At 42.5% G+C, this 5,245-nt stretch overlaps 1 pseudogene; it reads right to left on the minus strand.

Annotated features, from left to right (window-relative positions):
• Window positions 1-3,148: 3,148 nt before the first annotated feature.
• LOC139540739 (octapeptide-repeat protein T2-like) lies at window positions 3,149-4,204 on the minus strand (annotated as a pseudogene).
• Between the last annotated feature and the right edge of the window lie 1,041 nt (window positions 4,205-5,245).

Here is a 5,245-nt window from a genome sequence, read left to right on the forward strand (position 1 = left end):
TATGTGTGTGTGTGTGTTATGTGTGTCTGTGTTTGTGTGTTATGTGTGTTTGTGTGTTATAGGTGTGTTTGTGTGTTATGTGTGTCTGTGTTTGTGTGTTATGTATGTGTGTGTTTGTGTGTTATGTATGTGTGTGTTTTTGTGTTATGTATGTGTGTGTTTGTTTGTGTGTTATGTGTGTGTGTGTTTGTGTGTTATGCATGTGTGTGTTTGTGTGTTATGTGTGTTTGTGTGTTATGTGTGTGTGTGTGTGTGTGTGTTTGTGTGTGTGTGTGTTTGTGTGTTATGTGTGTGTGTTTGTGTGTTATGTGTGTGTGTGTTTGTGTGTTATGTGTGTGTGTGTTTGTGTGTTATGTGTTTGTGTGTTTGTGTGTGTTTGTGTGTTATGTATGTGTGTGTTTGTGTGTTATGTGTGTCTGTGTTTGTGTGTTATGTATGTGCGTGTTTGTGTGTTATGTATGCGTGTGTTTGTGTGTTATGTGTGTCTGTGTTTGTGTGTTATGTATGTGTGTGTTTGTGTGTTATGTATGTGTATGTTTGTGTGTTATGTATGTGTGTGTTTGTTTGTGTGTTATGTGTGTGTGTGTGTGTTTGTGTGTTATGTGTGTGTGTGTTTGTGTGTTATGTGTGTGTGTGTGTTTGTGTGTTATGTATGTGTGTGTTTGTGTGTTATGTGTGTTTGTGTGTTATGTATGTGTGTGTTTGTGTGTTATGTGTGTCTGTGTTTGTGTTTGTGTGTTATGTATGTGCGTGTTTGTGTGTTATGTATGTGTGTGTTTGTGTGTTATGTGTGTCTGTGTTTGTGTGTGTGTGTTTGTGTGTTATGTGTGGGTGTGTTTGTGTGTTATGTATGTGTGTGTTTGTGTGTTATGTATGTGTGTGTTTGTGTGTTATGTATGTGTGTTTGTTTGTGTGTTTGTTTGTGTGTTATGTGTGTGTGTGTGTGTTTGTGTGTTATGTGTGTGTGTGTGTTTGTGTGTTATGTGTGTGTGTGTTTGTGTGTTATGTATGTGTGTGTTTGTGTGTTATGTGTGTCTGTGTTTGTGTGTTATGTATGTGCGTGTTTGTGTGTTATGTATGTGTGTGTTTGTGTGTTATGTGTGTCTGTGTTTGTGTGTGTGTGTTTGTGTGTTATGTGTGTCTGTGTTTGTGTGTTATGTATGTGCGTGTTTGTGTGTTATGTATGTTTGTGTTTGTGTGTTATGTGTGTCTGTGTTTGTGTGTTATGTATGTGTGTGTTTGTGTGTTATGTATGTGTGTGTTTGTTTGTGTGTTTGTTTGTGTGTTATGTGTGTGTGTGTGTTTGTGTTATGTGTGTGTGTGTTTGTGTGTTATGTATGTGTGTGTTTGTGTGTTATGTGTGTCTGTGTTTGTGTGTTATGTATGTGTGTGTTTGTGTGTTATGTATGTGTATGTTTGTGTGTTATGTATGTGTGTGTTTGTTTGTGTGTTATGTGTGTGTGTGTTTGTGTGTTATGTGTGTGTGTGTTTGTGTGTTATGTGTGTGTGTGTTTGTGTGTTATGTATGTGTGTGTTTGTGTGTTATGTGTGTTTTTGTGTTATGTTTGTGTGTGTGTGTTTGTGTGTGTGTGTTTGTGTGTTATGTGTGTGTGTTTGTGTGTTATGTGTGTGTGTGTTTGTGTGTTATGTGTGTGTTTGTGTGTGTTTGTGTGTTATGTATGTGTGTGTTTGTGTTATGTGTGTCTGTGTTTGTGTGTTATGTATGTGCGTGTTTGTGTGTTATGTATGTGTGTGTTTGTGTGTTATGTGTGTCTGTGTTTGTGTGTGTGTGTGTTTGTGTGTTATGTGTGTCTGTGTTTGTGTGTTATGTATGTGCGTGTTTGTGTGTTATGTATGTGTGTGTTTGTTTGTTATGTGTGTCTGTGTTTGTGTGTTATGTATGTGTGTGTTTGTGTGTTATGTATGTGTGTGTTTGTGTGTTATGTATGTGTGTGTTTGTTTGTGTGTTTGTTTGTGTGTTATGTGTGTGTGTGTGTGTTTGTGTGTTATGTGTGTGTGTGTTTGTGTGTTATGTGTGTGTGTGTTTGTGTGTTATGTGTGTTTGTGTGTTATGTGTGTGTGTGTGTGTGTTATGTGTGTGTGTGTTTGTGTGTTATGTGTGTGTGTGTTTGTGTGTTATGTGTGTGTGTGTTTGTGTGTTATGTGTGTGTGTGTGTTTGTGCGTGTGTGTGTGTGTGTGTGTGTGTGTGTGTGTGTGTGTGTGTGTGTGTGTGTGTGTGTGTGTGTGTGTGTGTATGTGTGTGTGTGTTATGTGTGTGTTATGTGTGTCTGTGTTTGTGTATTATGTGTGTGTGTGTTATGTGTGTGTTATGCATGTGTGTATTTGTGTGTTATGTGTGTGTGTGTTATGTGTGTTTGTGTGTTATGTGTGTGTGTGTGTGTGTGTGTGTGTGTGTGTGTGTGTGTGTGTGTGTGTGTGTGTGTGTGTGTGTGTGTGTGTGTGTGTGTGTGTGTGTGTGTGTGTGTGTGTGTTATGTGTGTGTGTTTGTGTGTTATGCGTGTTATGTGTGTATGTTATGTGTGTGTTATGTGTGTGTTATGTGTGTGTTATGCATGTGTGTGTTTGTGTGTTATGTGTGTGTGTGTTTGTGTGTTATGTGTGTGTGTGTGTGTGTGTTATGTGTGTGTTATGTGTGTTATGTGTGTGTGTGAGGTACATTACAACCCCAGGCTCTTTTCCCCAAAAACTGACACCTATAAACACAATTTATGTGCCAGTGATCAGCACATCTATCATCCCAGATATCAGGGCACATATCCCCTGGCCATGGGAGCAGTCACAGTGGGTTTGGGAAGAAACAGCACAGAGGCTCGTGTTTCACGGCTTCTCTGATTCTGCTCCAATCAGATGGTAAGAAGGCAGAGAGGCAGAGAGAGCCAGCATACCAGAGAGCAGGGATTACCCTGAAATGCAGACCACATGGCATCCCTTCTCTCTGTCTCTGTCTCCCTTTCTGTCTATATCTGTCTCCCTTTCAGTCTCTATCTGACTCCCTTTCTATGTCTCTTTCTCCCTTTCTGTCTCTATCTGTCTCCCTTTCTGTCTCTATCTGTCTCCCTTTCAGTCTCTATCTGTCTCCCTTTCTGTCTCTATCTGTCTCCCTTTCAGTCTTTCTCTGTCTCCCTTTCAGTCTCTATCTGTCTCCCTTTCAGTCTCTATCTGACTCCCTTTCTGTCTTTCTCTGTCTCTGTCTCCCTTTCTGTCTCTATCTGACTCCCTTTCAGTCTCTATCTGTCTCCCTTTCTGTCTCTATCTGTCTCCCTTTCTGTCTTTCTCTGTCTCTGTCTCCCTTTCTGTCTTTCTCTGTCTCCCTTTCAGTCTCTATCTGTCTCCCTTTCTGTCTCTATCTGTCTCCCTTTCTGTCTCTATCTGTCTCCCTTTCTGTCTTTCTCTGTCTCTGTCTCCCTTTCTGTCTCTATCTGTCTCCCTTTCTGTCTCTATCTGTCTCCCTTTCTGTCTCTATCTGTCTCTGTCTCCCTTTCTGTCTCTATCTGTCTCCCTTTCTGTCTCTATCTGTCTCCCTTTCTGTCTCTATCTGTCTCCCTTTCTGTCTTTCTCTGTCTCTGTCTCCCTTTCTGTCTCTATCTGTCTCCCTTTCTGTCTCTATCTGTCTCCCTTTCTGTCTCTATCTGTCTCCCTTTCTGTCTTTCTCTGTCTCTGTCTCCCTTTCTGTCTTTCTCTGTCTCCCTTTCAGTCTCTATCTGTCTCCCTTTCTGTCTCTATCTGTCTCCCTTTCTGTCTCTATCTGTCTCCCTTTCTGTCTTTCTCTGTCTCTGTCTCCCTTTCTGTCTCTATCTGTCTCCCTTTCTGTCTTTCTCTGTCTCCCTTTCTGTCTTTCTCTGTCTCCCTTTCAGTCTCTATCTGTCTCCCTTTCTGTCTCTATCTGTCTCCCTTTCTGTCTCTATCTGTCTCCCTTTCTGTCTCTATCTGTCTCCCTTTCTGTCTTTCTCTGTCTCCCTTTCTCTGTCTCTGTCTCCCTTTCTGTCTATATCTGTCTCCCTTTCTGTCTGTCTCTGTCTCCCTTTCTGTATTTCTCTCTCTCTGTCTCCCTTTCAGTCTCTATCTTTGTCTCCCTTCCTGTCTATATCTGTCTCTATCTGTCTCCCTTTCTCTGTCTCTGTCTCCCTTTCTGTCTCTATCTGTCTCCCTTTCTGTCTCTATCTGTCTCCCTTTCTCTGTCTCTGTCTCTATCTGTCTCCCTTTCTCTGTCTCCCTTTCTGTCTCTATCTGTCTCTGTGTCACCCTTTCTGTCTTTCTCTCTCTCTGTGTCACCCTTTCAGTCTCTATCTGTCTCCCTCTCTGTCTCTATCTGTCTCTGTCTCCCTTTCAGTCTCTATCTGTCTCCCTTTCTGTCTCTATCTGTCTCTGTCTCCCTTTCTGTTTCTATCGCTCCCTTTATGTCTCTATCTGTCTCCCTTTCTGTCTCTATCGGTCACCCTTTCTGTCTCCCTTTCTGTCTCTATCTGTCTCCCTTTCTGTCTCTATCTGTCTCCCTTTCTGTCTGTCTCTGTCTCCCTTTATGTCTCTATCTGTCTCCCTTTCTGTCTCTCTCTGTCTCCCTTTCTGTCTCCCTCTATGTCTCTATCGGTCGCCCTTTCTGTCTCCCTTTCTGTCTCTATCTGTCTCCCTTTCTGTCTGTCGCTGTCTCCCTTTCTGTCTCTAATTCAATTCAATTCAATTCGCTTTATTGGCATGACGTAACAATGTACATATTGCCAATGTTTTGTCTCTGTCTCTTTCTGTCTTTGTCTGTCTCCCTTTCTGTCTCCCTTTCTGTCTTTCTCTGTCTCTGTCTCCCTTTCTGTCTCTATCTGTCTCCCTTTCTGTCTGTCTCTGTCTCCCTTTCTGTCTCTATCTGTCTCCCTTTCAGTCTGTCTCTGTCTCCCTTTCTGTCTCTATCTGTCTCTATCTGTCTCCCTTTCAGTCTGTCTCTTTCTCCCTTTCTGTCTCTATCTGTCTCCCTTTCAGTCTCTATCTGTCTTGGGTGTCTCTTTCGGCACTCGGTAGCTTCTGCCTCCAATAAGGCCTCCTGATGCCCCAGATGATGTGTAGAGAGATGGGAGTGGTGATCGCCTGATAATATTCCTTAATGAACCCGGGGCATTTCTGAGGGCTCCTGTCTGTACACAGTCAGCTGGGGAGAAGACGGGGAGGTGGGGAGCGGCGAGGGGGTATGAGAAGGGTATCAGTAATACCTCTCCTTCCTGTGTTTGTGGAGGCAGA

Source organism: Salvelinus alpinus, chromosome 2, assembly GCF_045679555.1.
Source record: "Salvelinus alpinus chromosome 2, SLU_Salpinus.1, whole genome shotgun sequence".
Lineage (NCBI taxonomy): Eukaryota > Metazoa > Chordata > Actinopteri > Salmoniformes > Salmonidae > Salvelinus > Salvelinus alpinus.